We start from the raw sequence: 18,499 nt of genomic DNA, 5'->3' as shown, positions 1-18,499 counted from the left end.
CCTACTAGCACTGCAAGATTATATCACACTCTATAGTTTTCTACTGTTTTATTCTACCTAATTTTGAAACCTTGAGGGACAGGGCTTCTGCACTTCCTTATAGAAGACTTTTCCACAGTTTAATATAGCTTACTGTTCATAGGAGGATGTCTTGCTTTCTTTTTCATCTACATATCCCTCTGCATAATACATTTCCATGACACTTAAGTTACCTTGTTTTGGAAATATTTGAAAGCAAACATTCTTTCTTGATAGTGTCTCAACTATAGGGGTTTTGTTGTTCAGAATAAAACAACAGACAATTGCTATAGAACATATGAAACATATAAAAACCTTCTTCTATTGTCTTTCACATGTATCTGTTGAGAGGGTACTTTTCCACTTAAACTACCCTTATCAAAGCAAATGTGAGGATTCTTGAATCTAGAAAATAATTTAAAAAAATGTAGATTATGTCTGTCTAAAATGACTTTTCCTAGAGTATACAAACTTGCTATGTTCAGCAGTTTATTTCTTTGTCTTTTCCTCACCTCTTTTGTTAACATCTATACTGCATCCCTGATCTGTCCTTGACAAAAAATCACCACTTATGTTCCTCAGCCAACTTATATGTCTTCTTCACCTCATCCGTTTCACAGTTTGCTCTCATTGACAGTGATTTCCAGTCTAGAATATATTTCATTTCAGCTTTGGCATCCTGGTGTCTGAGGTCTTTTGCTACAGTGCAACTAGTACTAGTAATTACATCTTCTCCTTTCCCATATTTCACTGCATTTCATTAAAACTCCTTGTTTCATACCTAACAACATCACATAGATTCAACTATTGATTATGTCTTTCTGTCTCTCCTACTCCACATCCAGTTCCCTATATGAACACACGAATTTCACAGCTCTTGTGAGCATTTTCAATTCTTCTCCTTACCACCACTTTTGTTTTTTACCATTCCCTGTTCTCTAATGCTGATAGTCAGTGCCGTGTACTTTTTCTCACATAATGACCTTGGACTATTCTGCTCTCTCTTCATTTTTTCTAGCAAAGGCCTGTGTCCCTACAGTCTTCTCTTAATTACTGCAGCTATAGCTGTCTATGCTCCTAGAGCTCTGTTCATTTTTTTTTCAAGGCATCCACAGTACCAATACACCTTGCCTAAGAAAACATTTATCATGCACATGTATTAATCTTAAACTCCTTGTGCAGCTCCCAGCCCTTGCCCATGAGGTCCTGTCCAAAGCTCATCATGAACCTCCACATTTTATTTCAATTGCATCCTTCGAAAAACCATTTTCATTCTTTCTCATGCTTTCTTTATTGATCATTCTGCACACAAACTTCAAAAAACATTTCATAGAGTCATAGAATGTTTTGGGTTGGAAGGTGCCTCCAAGATCAGTTCTAACCTCCTTGCCAAGGACACCTTTTCTAGACTATGTTGCTTAGAGATGCATCTGACCTGGCTTTGAACACTTCAAGGGATGGGTCATGCACAACTTCTCTGGGCAGCCTGTTCCAGTGCCACACCACCCCCATGGTAAAGAATTTCTTCCTAATATCTAATCTAAAGCTACTCTCTCTCTCAGTTTAAAGGCATCCCTCCTTGACCTGTCACTACATGCCCTTGTAGAAAGTCTCTCTCCATCTTTCTTGTAGGCTCCCATCAGGTACTGGAAAGCTGCAGATAGGTCACCCTGGAGTTTTTTCTTTATCTGCTCCACTCCTTCTCAGCAGGGGTGGTCTTAATCTGTTCATCCCCCAGCCTGTGTTGACCCTGGGAATAGCCCTGACCCAGCTGTATCACCTCTCATTTGGCCTTCTTAAACCGTGTGATATTCCCATGGACCCACTCTTTTTACTTGTCCAGGTCCCTCTGGATGGCATCCTGTCCTTCAGCTCTGTCAACAGCACCGCTCAGTTCTCCTTTGTTTATCCAGGGTTTTGGTTAATCTTTCCTAAGCAATTTGCCATGACCAGTGTCCTACTTATGCCTGGTTTCAGTTTGCAAATACAGGCATAGGTGTCACCATGTGTGCATTAGCAGGGCATCAACATTACAGAAAGACCAAATAGAAGAGCCTGAAAAGAGTTTATTAAGAACAACAGAGAGTCAGGTAGAAGATACTCAAAAAAGGAATTTGAGAAAATAGTTGAATGAAGTGAAATGTGAAAATGTTTTATTCTTGAAAAATGAGAAAGAAATGGACAATTTCTGCTGCAAAAATATCACTACTAGTATTTTGTATGGAATTAAATGTATAAGAAAGAAGGAATGTCTTTTGATACATGTTTCTATGTTCAACCTCTAAAAAGGGTGATTTCTTTCTACTTTGCCTCTCTTGTGCGTATTTCAAAAGCAAAAGCAGGCCTCAGCTTGGTAAATCAAGGAAACCATGAAGAATTCTCATATATTCTATTGAAGCTTTTGACTGAAACATGCTTAAGAATTTCATTAAATCACTATTACATTTTTTTCATATAAAATACTGCAATTTTTACATTTGTTTCAAGACACCAAACCAGTACAACCAAGCAAAAAAAGAATTAATGAAAACTTCATCAGCTGTTTTCTAGGTATCAATTTTTGTCCTAAAAAATATTTTCTTCAGAGAAAGAAGTGGTTTTAATCAAAAACACTTTCAGCTATGTCTAAACCAGATATATTTCTATCCAGGGGAATCAGAAAGTACTTTGTACTGAATTTAATGTCATGACAACACTGCTACAGTTTATATTACTTAAATATTATTCTGAGAAATATTATCTTTTAATTTTAATTTTTTATTCCCATGGGACAGATAAGGAACTGGAAAGAATACAAATGAGAATGGTTTCAGAGACAGGCATGCTTTGTCATTTGTCACTGCCAAAATCCATCAGTAATATGGTATCATGAGAGGGAAGTGTTGAAAGACTAAGAATTTTACTGGAACATTTAAACATGATATTAAAGTGAGATTTGAAGCAATGCCCCTAAAGAAAACTAATGCTTACTTTGTTAACTGCTGTGAAGCAAGAAAATGTAGACAGGAAGCCACCATTTATCTTCTTTTGGTCACCAGGGGCTCCTTATGCTAACCTGCCTGACTTTTTAAAATTTTCAGCTTGCTTGATAATATTACAGGCTTGGGAACATTTCACTGGCCTGAGGAGCAGGACAGTAGGAGCTCCTTTCTACTCTCCTCCCTGACCTGTGGCAGGAACAGAAATTGCTGCTGATTCCCTCCTGCCCCTTCTCAGAGAGCAAGTAGGTCCTCACAGGCAAGAAAATCAGCTAATAAGTTGTGGAAAGGAAGGAATAGAAAAGGAAAAAAGAATGGGGCAGAAAAAGATTTAATATCATGCAGTTTTTCAAAGGCAGACATTATAGTTATCTATTCCACCACCCTCCTCCTCCTGTTTTTCAAATACTCAGTCATGAAGGCAGAACCTAATAGAGTGTTTGAACTAATTCAGTTTCTGCAATTTACCATGGCTCATTGACTCATGCCTGTGGGATTCCTGAGTGGTCTCTCATCCGAGTGCTAAGCTGGCTCTTGAGTACTTAACTTCAAGAAAAGATCAGGTATGCTCAGATGGGATGACTGACTTTGCAACAGTCCTGTGTCTTTTTCCCTTTAAAATTTGTTGTGAAAAGGCTAAAAATTCACGGTATCATGAGGACAGAGGTTCTTCATCAGCAGGATAATGAGCACATTTCCAAGAGCTCTGGAAAATATCGTGCTTCATAGCTGATTGGTTAAGCATCAAAATACTCTGGAGAGATAGCTGATTAAAGGTTATTTTCCTTAAATCATGAAAATGTGATCATGAGGAGGCACAAGAAAATGCAGTATCCAAAGCCACACCAAGAATCCATGTTGAGCTCAGGACATCTTCACCGTTATTGCTAACGTTATTTGGGTCAGGCCATACTTGGCAATTAGTGTTTTCCTATTCCAGAGGGCATGAAATTTAGTGATAAATGTCCAATATTTTAATCAGATATATAAGGTTATGATATGTCTGATACAGACACAGATACATTGCAGAGTGTGAGAACCCTGAAGGTGCTGTATACCTTCAGGCACAACAGAAGTCATACGAGGTATGTGATATTATTATTAATGTACATTATTACATCCATTCTGTGTTCTTCTCAGTTTCCCAGAAGAACATATTACTTATGGTGAAAGAAAATTATTTGATTTGTCTTTTTGTCCACTATATTTTTAACACTATCCAACTTTAAAGGTACAAGTAGCAGACAAGCTTGCCATTTATCCCAACTGATCCTTAACAGCCTCTCCTTAGCAGTTTTGTGCTGCCATGTGCGCAATCAGTGGCACCATAATTATATTCCATGACAAGAAGAAGGGCCAACTGCACCCTGACTTGCTTGATAAGCTGATGCATTTTATGGCAGCTGGGCAGAGCGGTGGTGTTTTCAGATATGCCCTCTTAAGTTACCTTCTTTCACCAGCACACTAAAAACATTATGCAAATTATCAAATAATTTCAGTGCTGCTCGACAATTTTCATTATGAGATTAATGATCAAACCGGAGTACCTTTTTCCAATAGCAGGGGAGGATCAATCAAGGTCAAAATGCTGTAAAAGAGCAGGCAAAATAAAGCATAGAGAAGGTAACCATGTCTTTGCTGTTATCAGCAGTGAGGATACTTGGTAGCTGGCCAAACGATTCCATTTCAGTGTCAATATTTTTCAGCTTGTACAAAGCAACTTGCTGAAAGCCTCAAACTTCCTTTTTTTCAGTTGTAATGAGAAATTCATTGACTGCTGGCTGTTTTGAAAAGTTGGTGCAGACCAATTAGAAAATATTCCCTGCATCCCACAAATAGCTGAGCTGGTGTAATCAGAACTGGATTTGCACAGCTGAGTGAGAAAACAGCCCTCTGATGGTTCAGATTTGGGAGACAGTTTGGTCACAAGGCCCAGAGGATTTGATTCCTTGACTGCAAATATTTCACGTATGGAATCTCAATGCTTTAAATAAATAGTGAACACCTGACTGGGAAATGCTTTAGAAGCCTTGTTCCACCAAGTGAAATTCAATTGTCTTTTAGTTCCCATAAATAAGATCTTTATTTCTGGGGTGTTGTAGCTCTTTTGGCTGCTCTCCTTAGTCCAGATTCAAAGTGTGTGACAAACTAAGGAAGTTTCTCTGCTGATTTAAATGATTGCTGGACTAGACTTTGTTGCTTTTGTTGTCACAGTGTTTTTCTTTGTAAAATGCAATTTGATTGTTGAATTTACTTTCCTTCTTTCTCTTTCTTTTTCCTTTTCTTCACTTCCTGTTCAGTTTTTTTCCTTTTTCTCCTTTGATCCCTTTTTTCACCTTTTTTTCTTTTTTTCCCTTTTTTACCTTCTTCCCCCTCTTCCCCTTCCCCTTCCGTCTTCTCTTCCCCAGTCTTCCCTTTCTTTTCTCCCCTTTTCCCTACCTTTCCCCCATCTTTTTTTAGGATCATAGACATTATCTTTCAGTTACTTACTCAATCAGGCTTTTCTCATTTTCCAGCAAAAACTAACAAGGAATCTGTTCTCACAAGGTGTTAACACAGATCAGCACCAGCAGAATGAAATTAACACCATTGGGATGAAATGAACTCAGTAACTCCCGTGTCAATAGATATTGGTTCTTCCAGAGCTTTTGTTTGACTCCCAGTCTGGAACCTTTTGTACTGATTGCATAAGCTCCTAAACAACTAAATTAAATGTTTCTCATCATCTTTGATATAACTGATGTCTTCTTTTACCTTTACTCATTATTTTTTAGCATATTCATTAATCTGCATTCATTATTTATTTTCACTGTGGGAAGCTGCTGCTTAGAGTTTCCTTTCAACATCCTCTCAGTTTGAGAGTTTTTACTTCTGAGACTTTATCTACCAGTCTTTAGCTAGCACAGAGTCATGGAAACCGTTAATCACTCTCACTTCTAATACAATCTCATCTCTATTCTGCATTTACAATATTTTCTACATTACAGCAAAGATTGCTATGCTAAAGTGCTATGTTTGCAATCCTGTCAGAATTGTCTCTTTATATGGAGAACTTTCTTTTTGTTTTTTTCTTGAAGAAAATTTGTCCATTGCTCCACTATTTGAAAGTGTCCCTAGAGGTATGCGATAGAAGACTCTCAGGATCTGTATTTTTTGCGGATATCTTTGTTTTTGGAAGAGGCCTAAGTGAGCTGCCATTTGACATGATGTTCATAATATTAAGCTCCATATTTAATGGGTCTTGCCAAAGCTGGAGAAAGGATGGTGCCAAAAGAAACAGACAGCTCTTTGTGAAGGAGCCTGAAACAAGAGGCAGCTGTTTGAGATGAGGGGCAGATATCCATGGCTGGTAGGGATAGAAAGTGCTGAGGGTTATCAGCATCAAATTGCAAAATCAATATCGTCTTACACCAGCTTCATGGGAATGACACCAAATGGTTCTTGATTTCTTAGCATTGTTTAAATATCGCTCAGTTGAAATGTCATGGGAGGCACATGATAGATGTAGACTGTGCTGAACAGAGCCCGGTCTTGTGTTTGATTGGTGACAGTCTCGGTGACAGCAATAAAGCCATTCTACTGTAAGTGAGGAGGGTGGAAAAGGCAAAAAGAAGTGGCAGAGATGAAGAAACGAAGGACTAGATTGGGCTACTCAAGCCCATCTACATGCATAGAAGATATACACATTTGTTCAGGTAATTAGACAGCTGGAGTCAGCCAAGCAGTCATTGTCGTCTTCTTTGCTTTGCCAAATTCCTATGACACCTACTGGGGTGAAGTGCTAAAGATGAGAGTAGTACTAGTAGTACTTCATGTCTATACACACATACCCACACACCCACACCAACACCCCTTCAGCATTCCAGAGACAGCACTAGAAACCCTGTATCTCTGACAATTTTCCTCTCTGTGTCCAAGTTCTGCCACAGACAGCCTTTTTTAGGCATTGAAGATAAAATTAAGATTTACCAAGGCTTTGAGAAGTCTTTAGTGACTTTTGGTGCTGTGTGTTTCCTTTAAGAGACTGAATTTGAATGAAAAGTTAGGAGGAAAACTACAATTAACTCGATGAGGAAAGTGGGACAGAGATTAAGCAGGCTGGTGAAGAAGATCAATGAAAAATTGAGGTAGATTTTTCAAGAAACCTATAATGCTAATGAAGGCACACAAGCCATTTTTTATGACGATTTACTGATTTTATTTTATTTGTGAGTACTTAGCTAATTCCTGGCATCTGATTTGCAGGAATGATGAGCACTCTGTGCAAGGATGATACCAACAAGGGTATGTACAGAGCTTATAAATGTGAAGTAATGTTAAGTCCTAGAAAAAAATAATTTTCCTAGTGACTTAAATTGGCCACTTCATATCTATGGATACTGTGGACTTTAATCTGTCTGAGTATAGCATCTCAGCTGTGAATAGAGGAAGTGTTTCGAAAGGGTGCTGTGAAAATGAATGCATTATAGAGATGAGTTACACAGAAAAGCCCATGAAGAAATTAATAACTCTGTTTTCTGAGCAGTGTTATAATTGTGTGCAATAAATAAGGCCTAGAGCTGCACAGTGAAGAATAAGGAGAAAACAAAATACTGAACTGCTGCTCATTAAATGAGCACTGAATGAAGTAGAGCTCCTCTGGGAAAAAAAATGTGACTATGTAATTAAAAAATATACCATCATGTATTCACATGAGGGAGACAGATTAAGGCAACTTGAATTCGGACATTTTCATATTGTGAGTGCATTCTATGCAGATTGTTTTGCAGACCTTGGAAACCAGAGCTTTAGACTGGTTTTATGTCATCAGATATTCTCTACTTGGACTCTTTCATCAATCCAGCCAAACCTGGCAAATTTACCGGAGGACATTAAAGGAGACATTCAGTTAGAGGTTAACTGTGTAAATATAAGCGTGTTAGGATAGTTGGTACCTACAGAGAGTTGGTGTCTAAATTCCTGGTACAATTGGTGGAGACCTAGTATCAATTCAATTGCCTGCACAACTGTTCAGTGCCTTTTGGTATAAACTTATATAAAACCAACCTGGTTTCCTCCTGCCCCTAAAGGATCATCTCTCCTAGGTCCTGTGTCCAGTTTGCTTAACCCACGTGGTGACCAAGTGCTTCTCAAGTACTGGTGGACTCCTGACCACAGAATTATGACCTGAGACACTTCAGTTAACAAATCCAGGGAGAGGATTGATGTCCTCAGAAGCAAGTTTGTCAGCTGGACCATTCCCTAGGTTTAGCTGACTAGTTAGGCAAGATCTCCATTGAATAAAATTGGAGCTGAGAGATATCATATTTCCTTAGATACCTAAATATGAATATATAAATGTAGATGTCTTTTTATGACACTGGAACCTGTGTTAGGTACCTGAAAAAATGTTGTGTTCTTTTTTTGTACCTCCCTGTGGGAATTTCAGGGTGAATTCAATCATTATCCATTATAACTCAGCAAATCCCTTGTCAGTTAACCTGTATACATTAGCTGATCATGTGGGATGCACATAGCACCTGATTAGCTGTAGTGGATATTCTCTCCTGTGCAGATAGAAGAGAACACATAGGTAGTGCACATGGGAGGAAACAGGGAAAGGAGTCCTGAGAGGCACAGGAAATAAAGAGAAGATATTGTCTGTTGATATGAGAAGCATCTGGAAGTAATGCACTAAGGGTGTTAACATAGGATGAGGTATTGCAATAAGGAGTAGATGACACACAAAATGTATGACACAGATGAGTTGGAAATATGGTTTGATTGATTCCTTGCTTCACAGACAATGCATTTTGTAGCATATTTAATTTTGGTTGTTGTTAAGTAATTTATTTTCTTTAAAGAAGGCATGTGAATTCTTTAGCTTTAAATGTGACTTTGTTTTGGAGGGATACTGCCAATAGCTCACTTTGACTAAGGTGACAGGCAGGTAGGAATACAGCAGAAATATTACTTCTGTTTAGGAATGAATTTTTTGCCAAGAGTTCATGTCTAAGTCTGCCACTTTAGTGTCCTTTTACTTTTTAGCATTGAGATTATCTAGCTTAGCTTGAATCCAAGAGGCTTTGGGTAGATCTTGTAAAGGCTCCTGGTGAGGTAAATCTCCTAAATAAATAATGTGCAGGAGTGAATGAATGAATGAATACTTTCAGGTATTATCTAAGGAACATTAAATTGTTTTCAGCACTGTACCAGATTTCTTTGGAGTCTCTGTACTTGTCCATTGCCCATAAGCATGTTCAGTTTCTCAGATTAGGTTATTAATTTGCTGAAGTTACCAGTAGAGTCCTCAAAATATCAGGGTAAGAATTTAAAATAAAACCACACAGATGAAATACCCTGAATACTATTCATGAGGGATATATGGGATCTTAGGTATTTTATACGTATAGATTCTGACATTTTCTAGAGGTCACACTTCCTTTATTGTCAAAGGTAGGAGGAAATTCCTCTTTTTGATATCTACTTTCCCACTCATTATATCCACAGAGTATCTTAGAGATTCATTCCAGTATCTCTCCATTACCACCCTCTTCTTCCATTACATTTGTTTTTGACACTGCATCTCCCAAGTTTGACTGCTCAGCAGCCAGTGTGTTTATGCCACCCATATCCCATCTGTCTCTCTTCTATATTTTATTTGTCATTTATTGTGTCCTGCCTCACTTCTCCCACACACTTTACAAGGTTCTCTTTTTACGGATGTTCTCGTTGCTTGTAACATTTTGTACTCCTGGCTGTCCCATTTTCCTTCCTGACTCGCCTGTGCCTGAGACCTCCATATGTGTCTGGTCTATTCTTTGATGGTAGAAACTTGAGAAAATAAAGTAGTGTTTCAAGTGATGCAGCAATTAATCAGTTGTGGAGTACGATTAGTACAAACCTGCCATGCAAATGACCTTGAGCAATATTTAGTCACCCTAATCTACCTCTGTCATTCAAAACCAGGACTTCAACTCAGATAGTTTCTGATCCTGGTACAGAATCAAAACTATGCTACCATGGATAATCCTTCTGAGACAAAATTTAGATACTTGATTCTGTTTTTCAGGCAATTGGTCCCTTTCCATCTTATATTACACCCTGCTTGGATTGTCAATGAATTTCTAGCTGCTGCAGCAGCAGCAGTCATTTTAGGTAGCACATCCCACTGTGGGCTGTGTATGAAATTTATGCCTTTGATTTTTGTATATAAAGCCTCACTATTGTGGCTGTAGGCATTTTATAAACCTCAGAATGAATAACGAAGATATTCACAGCCCACACTCCCACACTCCATTATAGATATGCTACAATCAGCTGGGAGTCATGGCATTTATCAACTGCTGAAGGATAATGCAGTTTATCACTTTTTAATGAATTATTTTCTGTACTGCTCATTTCCAGAACAGATAAATACAGTCAAGGACATCCTATATCAGGAGGGAGTTACAGTGAAATTTCTTCTAAGTTTAATGACATTTAGCTAAATCCTTCCCCACAGCTTACAGTTTGTTTTTGTTGCACTGTGGTGTAGAGGTTGGTGCAGAAAGATGATACGAAGCACAGGTGAGGCGTGTTATTCTTGCACCCACCATAAAAGACAGGATCAAAAAAAAAAAAAAAAAAGGGCTTTAGCTCCCTGAAGGGGATGAGGGGAGTTGTAGAGTAGAAACTGTCCTTTAGGTGGTCATCAAGACAAGAAAATTTTGAACTTTCAGCTTGAAAAGATTTGTGCTGCCACCTATAGAAACAATATTATTTTGTGATATCTAGACATTTTTAATTCAGACAGGGTTTTTGAGAAAGCTTTCTCAAGTCCTCATTTCAAATGTAAATTTGGAAACAGGAGCCAGACCTCTCTGGGAGATGACACTTCCATATTGCTGCTGTTTGAAAGAAATATCAAGACATCCCAGGTCTTGTAAAGGAAACCCCCCCCAAAAAACCAACCAACCAACCAACCAACCAAAAATAACCGAAAAAAAACCTAAGCCACACCAACATGCATACTAAATAAAATGTAGGTATCAGAAACCTCAAAAAATCTCTTAGTGAAATTACTTTAAAAAATGTATGTTCAGCACAGTGTTTCAGCTTTGGTATAATGTGGTGGTGTGACAAAAATTTTGAATTAATCTGATAAACTCTCAGAAGAATGTTATTAACATTTGAAACTAGAACCTTTTCAGATGTATCAGCACTGGCATTCCTACAGATGTGATGAATGACTGCTCTGCATTATTATCTAGATATTATTCAATACATCACGGCTTATTTATTGATGTAGCTGCTGACATTATGTCAGAATTTTATTAGAGAAAGTTTGGAATATTTTACATATTACTTTTCAGTGATGCCACTCAATCTGGCTTGTATTTTTGTATTGTTGTTTAATGAAAGCACATTGTAAGAGTTTCTAATTATTTAAATTTTTTGCTTATGAATATTGTCTATGTTCAGGCTTTGAATTTTAGGTTTTCTATGTACTCTATCAAATATTCTGATATCACTACTCGTGCTATTAATGGTTCAAGCATCTTACTTAATGTATGGGGTTTTTTTGTTCTTACATACTTCTCTTTCTTCCGTTTATTTGAAACATTCTGGTTTGGGCCATGATTCTGTAATGCACAAAAGTGTAAAGCACTGAAGAAATTCAGATTTCCAGAAATTTACTGAATAGGTATCAAGATCAATGCTAAAGACAAAATCCTCTTAAAATGTAGTTTACTAGAGTTTTTATATGGTCTTAATGAATTATATATAGAAGATAAGAAAATATTCTTCCATCTAATATACTTTCTCCTTTTTATAGGTTAAAACATGGTCACACTACTTATCAAAATATAATCTTAACTACTAAATGCCCCAACAGAATTAATACTGGAAAATGTTTTTGCTAATGTAAAAAGTTTAAGGTAAAATGTTACCAATAAATATATGCTTGTGAGTTTTCTGTTGTATGTTATCTTGCATATTATGTGATATATTTTCAGACAAGTATGAATAGGATAATATTTAGATATAATAAAGAGTTACATAGGAAGATGAATGAAAATAGTTTGTGATTTGCAAATAAAATACTCAGCGTGAATCTATAAAATCTGTGGAATTAACAGCAGTGAAGTTTTATGGACGAGCTGGAGACAGCTGAATGGTAGCAAGTTTTGAATATCTAATTCCCTTATGCATATTTTGATACTTGTGTAGTGTCAAAAGGTGTGTTTTTCTCTTTTCCAAGGTCAAAAATATTCTAAGCATTTTATAAGGAATTCAAATTAATCTGCTTTAGTTTAAATATAACTGGTTTCTTTTAAAAATGTGTCTTTTTCTTCTAAAGAGAAATGAGAAACCACATTTGATGAAGATCTTATAAAATATGCTTCAGCCTAAAGAAATTTTTCCTTTCCAGTTATCAACTCTTTTACCAGGGGGTATATGATGGAGACTTGAAACACGACACTAGTGATATTTGTATGGATAGCAACACTGTAACAAGGCTCCCATGGCTGCAAATTGTATCCTTATAAGAGTACTTCAGGATTTGAAAATATTTAAGTAATCACAGTTTTAGAGTTATCATCTGGTAATGCCTGGGAATTGGTGACCCAAGGGACTAATTCCAAACATTACAAGAAAATGACATTGCTCATGTCAGTGTGAAAGTGTCTTGGTGAATATAAACCATAATATAAAAGCATTTGCAAGCAATTTAGCCATCTGCTGTTTCCTGTCGATACTGTTTAAGAATAAGCTCATAGCTTCACAAAACAAGTCAATGTGCCAGCACCTGAGGTAAAAGTCTTTGAGGACCCAAGAGGATACAGTCTTTTTTCCCCCCCCAACCTCAGAACTGCACATTGTCTCATGATGTTAATAGAGAAAGACTGGACCTTGAACCTACATAAGGAAGCTGCTTTTCTCAACTTCCAGTCTTCCTGGACCAGAGAATTAGAAAAGTGTCCCTCTTGTCCCCATTAATTCTGCTTGCTGCTCAGGTGGAAGAGAGATACTCCAGAGTGGCCAAGGCAAGGAAATAGACATACCCTAAGGTATGTGTTGAGTTACCATACAAGATCTATTGAAGTAGGTCTTGTATGGTAATAGCATGCAGTGGTTTATTGTCATTATGCATTTCATTACTGTGTCTATTTTTCAGAAGTCTCTCTGCGCTTGGTTTTGCAAGGCTGACAGATCCAGGCACATTTGTCCCTCTAGATTTTGTCTGCATGAAAATCAGCTTCAAGACATTGCCACACCTGGCCAAACGAAGAACGTGTCCTCACTAGTCCCCTCCTTTTCTGTGATCTATCCTGACTTCAGAATTATTTTTGAGGTTGTGAATAGATGAAAGCAAATTAGGTTGGATTTTTTTTTTCCACCCTCAGACAGTTACTGGGTAAAGATCTTGTAATATGTTCCTTTGCTGGAAAAAATCTTCAATCACTTCTCTCCTTTTTTCACATTGGCTTGAAATGTTGCTAAAATGAAGTATGCTACTGAGTAAAATTAATATGCCGAAAGTTCCACAAAAATCATTAGAACAATAGTTCTATGCAATTTTTGCTTTTACATCTAATTCTTGTTCAGTTTTCAGGTTCAGTTTTCAGGTTCAGTTTTCAGATTTCTGTCTCTTAACAAACTTAAATTCCTATCACACTTTTTGTTTTTGGTTACATTACAGAGTATTCATTCATTTCATCTCAGTTTGCTTGCTCACCAGCTGTGTTATTGAGTGCCTTGCAAAAGAAACCCTAAACATGTGAAAATAACACACCATGGCTTTTTTTCACCTTCTTATTCAATGCCATATTTGGAAGCTCATTCATGGACCATTGGGAGGTTCATTTATGGCCCACTGGGAAAGGTTAGGACTATAATTAGATCTTTTTTTTTTCTCAGGCATTTCAGCAATAGAGTGCATGAAGGTTACTAACAGTTTTCTTTTAATTGATCCCCGGTGATTTTACTGTAAAGCTGTTAACTTGTGCACCGGGGACCCACAACCCACGGGCTTCTTGCACTGACATTTGCAGCAATGATTAGAATGTCATTGCTTTCCAATACTTCATTGTCATTCAGGGAGCACTTGAAATGCCTTTTACCTCATATTGAAATGGAACACACATTTGCCACCACACACACATATACGCAAACACACACACAGGCTTTTCCATTTCAGCTCCACAGGCCTTTGAAATTGGATTTGTTTTGAACACCCACCTCAGTATTGCCTTTCTTTTCTGCACAGTGTCACTCTCTTATCTCTCATACTAATGGAAACAAAGCTAAACCACTCACTCTGCACATAATAGTGGACCCCAAGGGCTAAATGTCTGTCAGTATGGAAAAGCATGAAAACAAAGAAATTGTAACGGTTTGTGTGAGTGCAAATACTAATGTTCGTCCATGTCAATTCTCTCAGTTTTTGAACATGAAATCATTCATTCAGTTTCAACTCCATTCACATCACTTAGTAGAGATCAGTACTCAAAATTTTAACATGCTCCAAGACCAGTGTACTTATTATGCTGGAGGGCTTAGGAAAGAGCTTTTTTAAAAAGGGGGATTCTCGAAGATAAACTCTACTGTCTTTCACTGAGTTGTGCAGCTGTGATTGGAAATGCCAGTCTTCAGCTCATATTTTTCAGACTTTCCTATCTAGAGCAAGATTAAATAAAATATATATATATATATATATATATATGTAATCTGAATTGTATTTTTTTAGGGGGTGGGAGATTAAGGGAGTAGACCCACTGATTTCAATATGAGTAGTAAATAGAAAGCCTCATTCAACAGGAGTGGCAGAATTCAGGCCTCAGTTACTCTTGCTGCTTTCTTGTTATTCAAATTCAACTGAATCTGAACAAAATGGGTTTTCTTTTTTTTTAAAAAACAAACATGCTTTAAGTGAAAGTTTTTTATGAAGGATTTTAAAACAATGCCCAGGTTAAAGAAAAATAGGTTGTACTTTCTTTGAAAACATCAGGAAAAAGCCTTACTCGTCACCTGTAATCTCCAAAGGAAAGGATATTTTTTCACCAACTAAAACCTGATTTTTTTTTTGTAAATATCTCTGAGGAGTAAATTGGTTTGGTTTATAAATTGGTTTAATAGGAATGCTTTAAGACTTTCATTCCAAGAAATTTCCTAGGTACAAATTCTTTCAACTCAGCCTAGAAAAGTCTATGTAGAAATGCACAGTTCAAGGTGAAGTTTGTTTATTTGTCTGTTTTTATTTCAGTAAAATAGAGAGGAGGGGGGTTAAGATTAGTGTTCCATGTGTCTCTGAAAGGACCAGGAGGGACATAAACAGCACAATCATAATAAATATGGAAGGCAAATGACACCTCCTACAGTGCCAGTTGACTGGCACATGTGGTATTGAGTGACAGTGCAAGGGCAAAACTTTTAAGTGCTTCTACACCAATCTGAAATCCTAAGAATAAGATGAGGGAAAAAGTGCTTGGCATCAAATGACAATACTTATTTAAATATCTCAGGGACTTTATGGAACTCTGTAGGAGATGCTGGTGCTAATTTTCCAGGCATGACAAACATGTCAGAGATGTACAGACACAGTACACAAAAAATAGCATAAGGTGTTGCAGCATAAAATATTGAGGGAATAGAGGAAATTACTGGCAGATGGAAATCCCACACTTCAACAGTAAAAACCTCGTGCTCTTCTTGTACTGTAACTTGGTAGAGATCAGGATATGTTAAATAGCATTACAGTAGCTGCAGCTTTAGCATAGGTGTTGATAGTGACTTAAACTACCTGTGTATTGACTGGATCAGAGCCTCATCAGGAAGAGATACATGCAATAAAACACTGCTTCCTAGAAAATCTTGATTTAGATGCCACAAAAAAGGGCGCAGTTTTGTATTTTGGGACACAGAACCTGATTCAAGAAAAATGAATGGGAGACCTGCTCCTTAGCTGTGGTCACTAAGGAATTTGATGGAACATTTTCTTAGGAGAGAGTGGACCAAATAAATACAGCATACAAATATTGACATGATTCTTGAATATTTAAGACATGGAGCAATATAAAAATGAGGGAATTAATGAAAAACAAAACGGCAACATAAAGCAGTCTTCTGAACAGGAAGGTGTCTGCAAACAGACTAGAAGCTACTCCAAAATGGTAATAAAAGCTAATAAAACAGTTTTAGATAATGGAGAATATGAGGAATTTGGGATATAAAAAGTGGTCGAGGCTGTACTTTTAATATCTTGTGCTGTCACTGACTGAGGAGTAGTACTGGGCTCATGGACCACTCTGATGCAGCAAGGCACTTCTTATATCTCTGAATATAGCTGTCCCAGTTAATTAAACAGTACCAGGGTCTGGTACCTAGATTGTAGAACTAAAACTGTTATGCTACAGGCTACTGAGGTTAAGCTTGGGCCAGGGTTGTTCTCATTAAGCAAGTCGAACACAGCCAGCTTTTCTTGGGAAGCTGGAAGTATTTAGCTGTATAGATATGAGCTGTTACCATGCCAGCTGGATGAGCTGCTACATTTTATGTAATATTATAAGCACAAAGACTATACTGCAGAGGCAGCTGATGGTGTCAGGAGAGGCCTGATCCTTAGAGAGAGCTGTGCATATAGATCAGAACAGATGTGGTAGTATGTGTATCTGCCAGATTATTGCAGAAAAAAAAAATTAAAAATTAAAAACTAAGAAGTTGCAAAGCTTTAAGCTTGAAGTACTTAAAAATAAAAAAGAGTAATGAAAACCCAATTATTACAATTTTATATAATGAACTGTGTGAAATCCCAGGATGCTTCACTCATATGCTTGTTCTAGTAAGTTTTGTTCATTTTTCCAGTCTGCCTCCAGGGAAGTCAAGTAACTCCATGATCAACTCAGTTTTTAGATCCAGAAATCTTTTTAGCTCATCCTAAGGTAAACACCCATTTATTTGGTCAGCTGAATTGAGTAGGTCTTTGTGTACATACCAATTTCTAGTGTCATCTGAAAAGGTCTGTGGATCTCTAGGATGTCATTGCAGGGCGGTAACAGACAACACAGGATCTGTGGCACACCTGTGCCCTTCCAGAGGAACAATCAGAGGCTGGATCAAATAGGACACTGGCAGTGCAATTGCACTAAGTTATGGAAAGTGAGTGAGCAATTGATTTGTACTCTAGATGTCTACACTAAGTAAGTGAATATAGCCTTAGGTGTCTCTGATTCAGTGATGGGATGGAGAGAATTGGTAGACAGTTTAACATTTATTGAAGGTCATTCCGTCTTAAGCTGAATTTGTCTCAAGGTCTTGCATCACAAGCCAGTGTTCCTGTGCTTCTTTCCAGACTAAAGATGAGATCACTTTTATGGGGATAATGTTTATTTTCAAATTGCAGTTGGAAGGAAAATTCCATCAATAGACAGGACAGTGACATGCAGTGAATCAAGTAATTTTAGATTAGAGTTTCTTTTTTTTTTGCTGATATTAGGACCCTGTGAGGTATCCATGAATGCATATTTGTTCTCTGACTTTTTTTCAGAGCCTCCCCCTGTTTATCTTTTTAAACTCTATTTATTCTTTCTACCATATGGAAGATTATTCAATAATAATCTATGTACCTTTCTTTATGTGAGATATGTATGCAAGCATTCCTCTGTAGAAAATAATGAAGAATTAACCTTTAAGTTTCATAATAAATATGCTTTTGAAATTCATTTTATGTATGAAGTAAACGTTCAGAAAAATGGAAAATCATCACATGAAATATGAACATCTCTTTCTAGGTAGTTTTTTTAACAACTGGGCTAGCAATGATATTTTGAAAGTTTTCACAACATATATTTCTTATCAAGAAGGTCAGCCAAACACCTCCAGAACTGTTGTTATCACACATTATAGCACATTTGAAATCTTTAATCTGTATAACATTATGTTTGATGGACAGAACAGAATTTAAAGAAGTTTACACTAATTTGCTGCAGATATTGATTATGTCAGTGCTAATATCTATGGAGATTAGAAGGGTATTGCTGTTCTACAAGGTTAGAGAGTACTATGACTAATTCTTGCCCTTACACCAAAAGAAATAGGTTAAATGTGTCAATATCAATAAATACTACCTCACAGCCTAAAATCAGATGTTCATATCCAAACTGTTGTTAGCTCTGGATGATGCTAACATATGAACAGTGCCTATTGAGAGAAAACTCCTTCCAATCAGCCAGAAGTATTCCAGAGTCTGTCCAAGAAATTTATCTTTACAGATAAATTAAGTCATGGTGCCTGGGACTGTGACCTGGCATTTATGATTTTGTTTTCTCAGAAAACTTCATAGATAATGTTTTTGTTTCTATCACAAATTCTTGTTTACTCATCCCTTTCTTTTCTTCTTTCCTTCCTGATGTGAGTACTGATCAACGCTCCGAAAGATAGGTGGGGAAATTTTGCTGTGGCATTGGGGAGATCAGCTTTAGCAATCACAGTATGGGCATTCTAACAGGCTACTGTTGTGCTGCCTGTTCTGGGATGAGCAC

Source organism: Passer montanus, unplaced genomic scaffold, assembly GCF_014805655.1.
Source record: "Passer montanus isolate IOZ18808 unplaced genomic scaffold, ASM1480565v1 scaffold11, whole genome shotgun sequence".
In the NCBI taxonomy this organism is placed as follows: Eukaryota; Metazoa; Chordata; class Aves; order Passeriformes; family Passeridae; genus Passer; species Passer montanus.
This window is presented reverse-complemented; position numbering follows the sequence as displayed.